The following is a 10,637-nucleotide window of genomic DNA, read 5'->3' as shown; positions in this document are numbered from 1 at the left end:
AATTCAGTTTAGTAAATTGAGCTCGTGAAACCATCGTTTCATGCTTTAAGTAGACTCAGATCATGTAGATTTCACGACCTACTTTAGGCAGTTCCAGCTAGGTTCATAAAACGCATTTGCTTATAGTGAATTACCGCAAATTCTGGTTAATCAGTAATAGCATGGGATATTATTGTTAATACATCCCTGTTTAATATTAATTCAACTGCTGAAAAAAACTTGTTTTAAGGGCGGATTTTGTTGGCTCTCCAGTCTGAGTTTTTAAAACGCATAATTCTTCCTGTTGACCGCCTACTAGGAGAATAATGAGACACACCCTTGCCTCAAATTTTTATCCCCCATGTCAAGCACTACTTTTCATTTCTATCTCTAAATATTCCCCAATTAGCATCCAACCTGTCCAAATCTGGGCGGGAAATAATCCAAAACAGATTAAGTTCTCCTGCTTGTTGGTTATTCATGTATAAAAAGGGTATTTTGTCATTCTTGATACTTTTCATGACCTGAGTAGTCACGAGCCAGTGTTGAGAATATTTTCCGTTGATTACTTGATTTTTTATGCTACTTGGGGTGGATGCAGGAGGCAAGCCCATCTGCTACTGCTTTTCCGCCTGAACCAAACACTCATTTGCAAAGATGATTTGTTGCACTTCCTTTTCATTCTAAGCATTGCCTAATCAGTAAGCGAAACATAAATTCTCCCGACCCGTTACTTAGTAGTAGAGAGTTGAAAAGCGTATAAATCTAGTTGTTGATTCTTTCATGCCAAAAACCCATAGTAAATTCTTTTTATTGAGATTTGCTCAAAATCCTTTTGCTACTCTTAGTAGTCCAAAGTTTTTCAGCTTTGAATAATCGCTGCTTCTTTGTCTTGTTAGGCTGCCATTTCATCCCCTGAGTAATCTCTGATCGCTTTCAGCAATATCATTCATTTCGTCGAAAGGATGCATTTTTTCCTGATCTAGAAATGCATGATTCTCGGTGAAACTACCAGTCGGGGTAACTGGAATGCTCATTTGCTTACTGTTTTGGGTAGCCCTGAAATGGTATTTGAAACACGAGTCCCACTCTCCACTAACTAAAAATTGAACATCCAGTGCGCTCCCCCGTCCCTTGTTGTTGATTCTTCTGTACTAGTGGCTCAACCTTGGCGTTTTATCCACTTAGCGACATTTCTGATGTGCAAATGACGAAATGCCAGCGTCGTTTTATAGCTGCCCGGTAAACAAAACGTCCGGTTTGTTCAGATTTTCAAATTTTCGCGTGATAAGCTAATTCACTGTAGATAATTAGCAAATAATTTCACTGGGATGGAAGAGAGCAAGTCAGGTGTGCAAATTTACTGCCATCGCATAAGGCAAAATCTCACTTGTAGGGCCAGTTTGTGTACACTCCATTTCCCGCCTTGATCAGTCTCAAATAGGTGCCTGAAACGCTCGAATTTCGAATGACTTGGCATTACTCATTTTCGCAGCTCTAGCCTCGATCTAGTTTATGGAGCCATAGATATTTTCAATTAAGATTGAACATATGTTGCTTGTCCTTGCTTCCGATTATCTGGTTTTAAGTAGCTTATTTAGCTACTGAAACCTTAGGAATTTTAAGTTGCTCTACTGGCTCTAATAAAACTTGATAATCACCTATCTCTGCTTGCTGTATGTCCAACAATTGCTGATGATATTTGACCAAACTTGTGTCCACATCATACACTGCTAGTTAGCTCCGTAAAAAGATTTGAAGGCCCTTGTCGGTTAATTATTCGATCGTGTTAAGTATTTGTGATTTCGTTAGAGCTTCTTTTTAGTCTGCGTAGTTTCACACTGATATTTGAAACACACCCTTGCATCAAAACTCTATCAGTCTTTATGGTTGCAATCCTCACTCACCTCTAACTGTCAATGAGAATACCGTTCCTAGTGGTCGTGTAAAATGTGATAACTTACTGTGAATCGCCGCCAGCCCTCTTTACTGCGGGATAATACGGAATTGAGTCGCTCAATAGCCCACGTTCACTGCTAATTCCTCTGAGTAGAACTGTTAACTGTAAACCAGCTTGTGCTGATTTCATTGTCTGCTTAGAATATTTTGGATTCAGCAATGGAATAATTAGGATTTTCATTGAATTATTTTTTTTATGTATCCTTGAAGCAGTCCATGGTATTATGACATTGAGGAAGAAAGGAAGGCGATGTGATGACATGCTCTTTGACGAAATGTGCTCGGTGCTAGGCCTCATCGTCGACGTGTAAACAAACCGACAGCTCGCTTTTTGTGAATGCTCCGCTTTCAAATAGCAGCCTGACGGGTTGGTCTAAATCAGTCGTGCGAAATTCCATGCCATCTGAAGGAGGCTGTCAACATTACTAGTTGCTATAATCTTTTCACATCAAATGTCTTTGCCCCTAAAAGAGGTAAGTAGTGACATGCAGACTGCTACGGCAGCTTCAGTTCCTTTTGGATTATCGGCAACCTCCAGCAGAACCGAAAAATGCAAAAAATCGCCGACGCATACGGTTTAAATTGGCATTCCTAGACTTTTGGTTCTTATGAATGCATAATGCGGCAAGGGTTTGCTGCATTGTATCGCGTATAGAATTAACTGCTGTGGGAACGCTACGAAGACACTCATCTGGGAAGTGGTGGTATTGAGGTCAGTGGTGGCCCTCCAGTAATTAAATCTCACTTAAGATGTTCATTTTATTGCTCCTCCAAGTGTTGCTGGATTTCAGGACCACCACAACCGCACGCATCCGGTACTAGGAACCCCACTTTCATTTTCTGCTAATAAAGTAAATGAAAAATAAGCAAATTTTCAGCGGATTGATGTCGATTCGGGTTGATTACTTTGAAATACAAATCTCATAGCTCAGTGTGTTCTCTTCCAATGGCGCGCATATGTGACGCCCGATTTTCATATCAAAGCCGCACGTCACCCATGTGGAACGTGTTATCAGTTCATGATAAGACGGTGCTTATACCAAGTCATATGTCCCAAACAGAATATAGTTGCGTTTATATTAATTATGCCGCTGCAGAGTATTTTTTACCTGAGCATAATTTTACTGGTGGAAGTATCAAGCCGAAAAAGTGGACACATTTGATTCAGCCTTTTTTAAAAAAAATGGTGCCATTTTCGAAAACTGAAATCGTCTAAAAACCTCTAGGATTTGACATTTGCCAACGCTCTGTCAACCCTCGAGCACGCTAATTTGTCAAGTCTTGGCGATAATGCAGTGCATTGCCGTTTTTTGTTTTTTTTTCTTAAAAAATGAGCATTCATTCGAATTTATTTTGGTCTGCTGTGACCATTCGGACATCTGTTAGTGTGTGTGAAAACGCAGCTTAGCATGCTGGCAACTTGCGGACGCTACTTTACCCTTGGAATATTCAAGCTTCCAGGCTTTAGATGAATTTGATTTATCCAAACTTTTTAACTCGATCGAATTCAATTTCACGCAACATTAATGGGTTTCTTGACTTATATTACTCCCTGTTTATTTCGTTTGCTGTCATAACTACAAATTAAAAGGAGACAGCTTTGTATCGTTTTGGGGGGTCTAGTTGACTTACTGACTTTACCTCCTATTCTCTAGCCTTGCTATTCACGGTAGTTGCCTACTTTAAATGTAGGAAAAGAAGGTGTTTATGACTTCCTTTTTATGCAAAACTGGCATTTTTGCTGGCCCATTGGTATCACGGTAGGTTGCCACTTTTCAACATCCACTGATGCAGTTTTTCTCACGACCTTACACCTCAAGTGTAGCATGCTTAAAAATCAGTTCTGAAGTTTTGTTTTGGAATTATTTTAAAGGTGTATCGCCAGTTTTTCACTCTCTGAGCGCCACCGCCCAAATTTACTGTCCGCGTGGAACTAGTAGTGCAGCCAACTTGTCATTTGAGAAACCAAGGTGTCGGATACTGATCGACAGTAGCTACTTCAGTGGCCGCACTACTTGGTGGCATACGATGAAGAGAATAGTCAAATTTTTAATATTTAATGGCCTAGCATTCTCTCTTGATTAATCATGAGGTTCTTGCTCCCTCCCAGGTAACATTACTATCAACCCTTTCTGTTTTCTAACCGTTTTTATCCCATCGAACACTTGATCTGGAAGCATCGATTAATGTCTGCTTAACTTTTGCCACTTTGATGGTATTCCACTTTACCCGAATTTCGAGTTGACAAATAATTCTATTAAAGCCATACACTATTTTTCATTTTAACAACGATTTTAACTGCCCTCAATGTGGGCCTTCGGATTTTTATAGCTTCTTTAAGAGAGAAGTATTCTGAAAGAACCAGTAATCTGAGCGTTACTGTATTTGTACGTTGTCATTTTGGTAGCAAAATTAACTTGAAATCGTCAATTGTTAAATAATCCAATCCACAAAATTTAACTACATGGTATTGAAAAAGACAATTTATCAGATTCGTCATTGGATTGCTCTTTTTGTTCTGAGGCTGAAAATGGAAGGAATACCGTCATATTGTTTTAGTTTTTGATGCTGTTTCTCTCCACTTCTGGATGCCTTATTTAATAAATTTACTTATTTCCCACTGCTTAAATATTTGCCTAGCATTCATTTCTGTCGACCTTGTTCCCCATTTCGACGACAAATTCTATTCTGTAAAGTTCACCTCCGGTTTGTTTTTCCGCAACTACATCGTTTCCAAATAGCTGACAAGTGTAACATCTATTTTGCCTCTCTCAGTCTGCAAAGTTTGTGTGTTTGTACTCTCTGTACATATGTAGACTCTCCTTAATAACACTTACATCTAAAGCAACAGATATCCGTTGGTTTTTGTGATTTCCTTTCTCCTATCCTCTTGACACGTCCGCCATCAGAATCACAGAGGAAAATAGACCACCTCACCTTAAAGAAAATGTGCATTTAAGTCGATTTTGCATTTGCCCTCATCTAAAGGGCACACTCCGTATTACTGCTTTAAGCTTAACCACTGTGCTTGTGACAGGTATCGACGTCATCCGTCACGTACTTGTAACGTTGATAACTAATGTGCAAACGATGTTATTAAGTGCTCCTATCGTCGACTTCCTTTTTGTTATGTAGGTGTACTGAGTAACCTTTTTGTGCCATCCCGTTATAATTAGAATCCGTTCAATGGATTTATTAGAATCCTCTCGTACAGCATCTCCTGTTAGAGATTTAAGTTAGTCTGACTCTACTACTTTATTATCAAAAATTTGGTGTGTGTTTTCAAAACTTATTTCATTGTCTTTCTGTCGAAAGAAAGGTCTTTCATCCCAAGCATAGATTAAGCTCTTGCGCTGATTACTGCTGACTACGCTTAGCAGCATTGATTATGCCTTACACTGTCCGGCCCATCAAATACTCATAAATACCCCTCTTCCTTGGGAATGTTTGCCTCTTCATCCGACCTACCATTTACTCCCGGTCTCCAGGTTTTCATTGGAGTAATTTTCTTGTTTTGTGTAAATCTCTGTATCATCAGAAGTGGAGCCATATTTGTAGTCTTGCAGTTGTTTCTGAAGACGTTACAAGAGTGTACGGGCCCAAAGTAGCTTCGTTATCAACATACAGGGCTGGGTGGTATCCTTTAAAAGATTCCCGAAGCAGTATGTACTCAAAGCAATTATTATTTAGTTACAATATTTCGATGTCTGTTCTATTGTACTGTAATGAATTAATGCGTAGAACTGATTTTACGGTGCCGATAAAAAATGAATGATTTCCTCTGTGCGTAAAGCACACTTTAATTGAGTCGCGGTTTCAAAACTTCTCTTTTGTAACCTGTTGTGATAACAATACTTCAAAGCTATACCTCATGTCGTACAAATAACGCTGCTGCTCAAATCGCAGGCAAGAGCTAGACTTGAATCTTTATCCATCGTAATTACGAGACTACACCAATTGGTTGCCATCACGATTTCCAGTTCTTGACATTGAAATACCTCTTTAAATTTGGGTTATGCCGCTTCTTGTCTTATGTACAACGGAGCAAATTTATCGCTGATTGGGAATAAGACATTTTGCTTTTTTTACAATTCCACTTTCTTTGCAGTGACACCGACCTAGACCTCGAAGCAGGGTTCCTTGAACTTATTATGGCGTACAGAAGAAGCCATCCCAGTTCCATCTGCCCCCATAATTGAATTTGATACGAAGAACGCTAATAACTTCTTCCTTCTTATTTTTTCCGTTTCTAGTGAATCGGCTGTCAGTGGAGGAGGTAGCGAGTCATATACTAGCCAAGCGGGCAACGAGTGAAGCGTCAACCGGACAGGCTTGTGTAGCCCGCTTCACGCCGAATGCCATCTTCCTCGTCTCCTCCTCCTCCCCTCCTGCCGTTCTCGGTCACTTCAGGCCCTCCCAAATTGTCCACTGCGCTGAGGTGAATGTCGATGCTGTTAAGCCTGGGTAAGTTGTCTGATCATTATTACTATTATTACTCTCTATTCACCCTCTGTCCTATTGCTGTCATTAGTATCCTTTAGCGCCTAGGTTGGCTCTGAAGCCATTATAAGTCGTAGAATTCTGAAAATAGCCACATTACGTGCACAGACGGACCCATGAATCGTTAGCTTCTTTGAGCGTTGTCCTAGTCGCTTGTAGTTGTCACTCTTCTGCTTCGCTCTACACAAATCGTCTTCAAATTGTCTATATACTTTGTTGATAGTAGTCCATTGCTGTCATTTTTGTTGAGGTTCATGAATATCGACACCTCTCCCAGGCGAGGTGCATCGGGATGGAGTTCATTGGGGAAGCTTCACAGTGAGCACATTGTACATGGCGGTAACCTTTTATAGAAGCATTTTCCTAGGAGTAAAATAGGATTATTCGTCTCGCTTCATTATTAACCTTTAAAGCCTGAGATCGGGGTAGGTGTCAAAAGTCGAAGCAGTTTGTGTAGTTATTCTGTTGTGAGTCTACGTAGGCTTACTAAAATAGGGCAAACGCTTTCCACGCCGCCAGTGTGGAGGCCGATTTGCAGATGATTGTAAACAGAATGTGGTCACACACAAGTCATCTTGTTCCCAGTCCAAATATTTACAATGATCTATTTTTTAATGTGTTCTTCATGGGTGGGTTGGATCGTGTCTAGGTGCTTGGTTGAGTACTCTTGGTTCCGACTAACTCTTCTAGGCACTGTAGGTCTCATTGATATGTTTTCTTAGATCATTATTGGTCTGCTTTATGTGTTTGCGTGCCGCCGCCACTGATGATGACCGTGTCACCTGCTTTTTTACCGATATTGCCACCTTGCTTTTATGTAACCTGTATTAATTATTGGCCTTTTCAATCTGGTTGGCGCAAATGCTTTAAAAGTGCCAACGCCCCATCGTGACCTGGAACGTGGGCCTTAATGCTTAGCCTCAAATCCAATTGGCTCTTTAAACATCGAACAACCAGTCTTGAGTGGTTTTAGTAATCTAGCTTATTTGGATTGCTGAGTCAACGGCGACCCGTGTGTTAATTTACCGCTATCGTAATAAGGTTACAGTTTTGTGTGAATCAACAGGTTGTTTTTGCTACCGGTATTAAGAAATTAGCGTTGATTGTAAATGTACCAGATTAAGGAATTCTCTTGTGATTCACTTTGTAATTTTATTTGTTGATAGAAATGATAGCGTTACTATCCTCATTGGTATCTCAGCTTTCACTTCTAAACATCCTCTTTTTAGTTTCGATGTTTTTTTTTCAAGAATTCCTCCTTCCCAACCTGTCTTACAGGTCAACTTTGTTAAAAACACCATAATAATAGAAATTCCCTTTGTATTCCGGCGTAGTTGATGAGTCCGCGTCAAGATCGCTTTGCTCCGTATTCCCCTAAGTAGGTTGCTAAAGTGTATGCCCTTTTTAAAGAATTAAATGGCTCTCACTGTGGCCAGCCGTGTCTGCCCATTAGCAAGCAATGTTTGACTCGCGTTGCTTTGGTAACAAACTAACCACGATAAGTGCGTCTTGCTGTGTTTTAATGCAGGCGTGTTTGTGTCTCTGCGTTTTAAGCTTCCAGGAATTTTTCGAACATCTTATGGGAGCAAGCGCATCAAGGGCTGCTTTTAGTTTGCCTTTGGACGAAAATCCAAAGTCGTTTTAAAACGCTGCTGCAGTTGATTTCGACTGGAGATGATTTATGTGAACTGCGCATGATTGTTAAATGTTTTCCCTTATTAATGAATTTGAAGTACTCCTGTTTATTTTTCTCCCTGCTAATAGTTTTTTTGTGTTTTTGTATATTTCCTCTCTGATTATGTTACATATTTCCTCTTTTTTGACTATGGCACAAAGGTGGAGGTGTTAGATGTGTTGAGCAGAATTTTGGAAAAAATAATTAAAGCAAACGCTTTGTACACTTTCGGCGAAGATAAATAGCCATCGCAGACTTTCAATTTCAAAACCGTTTTCATGCCTCTTCCAACTAAACGTTAACTTCCATATTGTTCTCCCAAACGATCGCTTTATCCACTTCACTGTAATTTCTGTAGTATTGAAGAAGGGTAGTTTCGATAAACCTTTTTAACTGTCTTTTACCAAACTGTCGTTTATAAATTTCACTTTTAAAAATCTGTTGCAAATTGTAATTCTGTAGTGGACGAGTTTCCCCTGAAGACGTCAGGAGACCCACGATTCTAGAAGTGGCTTTATCATAAGAATGAGGAAGAATTGGGAGATTAATAGCATGTATGGCAGGTGCGGATCGCCGCGTCACTACCGTTGTCAGAAGATCGGGAGACTGAAGGGCTTCTCGCAGCCTTGTATTTTGAGTAAAACAAATGATATTTTATTGCAGTCGCTTTAGTTTTATTCAAAACTGATTTGTTTGTTGATTTGACTTTATTATCCAATCAGTGAGCAGTAAATAGTCTCGGTTAAAAAACATCTTACTTAAGTTTTCCAATTTTTCTGCAGTTCCGTTTCCGACCTGGTGACACAAAGCCCCGCTTAGGGCCTCACTAATGCTACTATTTTCTCGGGCCTTCTGCACCCACCTTTTTGCCCCGTCTTCAGAGGTGATTTGGCTTTAACTTCAATCTCTATCAGCAATGTGTTTTCTGTGTAGTAAAGCAAGTCTTACTTCACCTCGATGTTTTGCTTCGATTCGGAAGTTAATCACAGCACTTTCCTCCTGTGTATTTGTATGTATTCGCCTGCCCACTTGCTGCCCTTTAGAGTGCTACTTAAAAAGATTTTATTTCTTACGTGCAGCAGCGAGTTAATGGGGTTCTAGTTAGCGGGCACACGCTGGCGGTAAATCTGGATGATTTAATGTTTCATTTGCTCGTCCTTGACCACTTTAGCTCCCGCTATCTCCTTCTGCTAACCCTTGAATCGGAATCTCCACAGCGAAGTGATCCTATCGCTGGTGACCTGCACTTGTGCTACTTCTTTGAGACGGCCAACCCGGCTGAGGTTTGTTTCTTGTGACACTTTGTGACTTAACATAATGTAAATGTTCGAAGGCGCGGTCACTCAATCCACTTATTTTTGGCTGCGTGGACCGTAAGTGTCCTGTGCGATACTTGATATACTCTTGCGGACACATGGATGCCGATGAAAAGCTTCGAGCCGATAAATAGATGTTGGCTGTAATCAGTTGTAAATATTGATGGTGCTGTGATGGTATCGTAACAGACTGGATTGTAGCTTTGCACCGTCTTTAGCTACAAAGCGCATCAACACAATACACCTACTTCCTCTTTCCGGAAAAAAGTCGGCAAAATTTTAATGAATTACTTTTTAACCAATCTAAAACTTTTGCTTCTGTAATTTGCTAAGTAATTAATTAGTTTTAATTAGACTGTTACTTTTCTTTCTCTCCATTCTTTTCCTTTGTTTACATTTGATACTTGATGCTTTTTTGTATTGAGTTATGGCACAATGGTTCCCTTGACCTACATTCTAATTAGAACATCATTAGCTACTTTTGTTATTAGAAGGTCATTATAAAAATGGCAGTAGTTGAAGGAATTGCTTGTTAAATTTTTTCGCCACTTTTCCATTGAATAGTTTATTTCAATGTAAGGTATCAGTCATTGAAGCGCCCAAAGCATCTAGATGACATGATTACCCCACGATAATGTGAAACTGCCCTCACCGCGTGATAAAGCCCGTAATTGATGTGCATTTTGCTAAAAGGTTGCAAATAAACACGAGTTTTCATGCACACGACTTTAAAATCCGTCTTATTTTAATGCCTTTTTGCAAAGAGTAGCTGGTGTTTACCTCATATGCTTTTCAAACACATTTCGAGCGTCCACAAACTCGACCTCAGAGTTGAAAATGTCAGGCATTCCTTTTAGTTCGCAAGGTGACATGTTGGATTGAAAAGAAAGACTGTGCTATTGGCTTTTTCTAGTTCAGTCGGGTCTTTAAAAAAAGAGGGAATGGCAGTTCAGGACAGGAGTCAGCTTTGTTTCTCTGTTTGTTACCTTACAGTTTGCCGAGCGGGTTCTTAATCTCCAATTAACACGTTTGGCCGCCCTCAACGAGGAAGGTGATTCACCCGAAAAGGTTTGCTCTTTCTCTAACTCATATCAGGAATTTTTATCCTACCTAATAATTGCAGATGCCGCTGGTGATTATCTGTCTATCTAGCTCACTGTACATTTAGAAGTATGGTAACACTTCTGCACGTTTTATGTCCACAAATC

The sequence above is a fragment of the Echinococcus granulosus genome, assembly GCF_000524195.1.
Source record: "Echinococcus granulosus chromosome Unknown EG_S00001, whole genome shotgun sequence".
NCBI lineage: Eukaryota > Metazoa > Platyhelminthes > Cestoda > Cyclophyllidea > Taeniidae > Echinococcus > Echinococcus granulosus.
The sequence above is the reverse complement of the archived record's forward strand: the minus strand, read 5'-3'. Positions refer to the sequence as shown.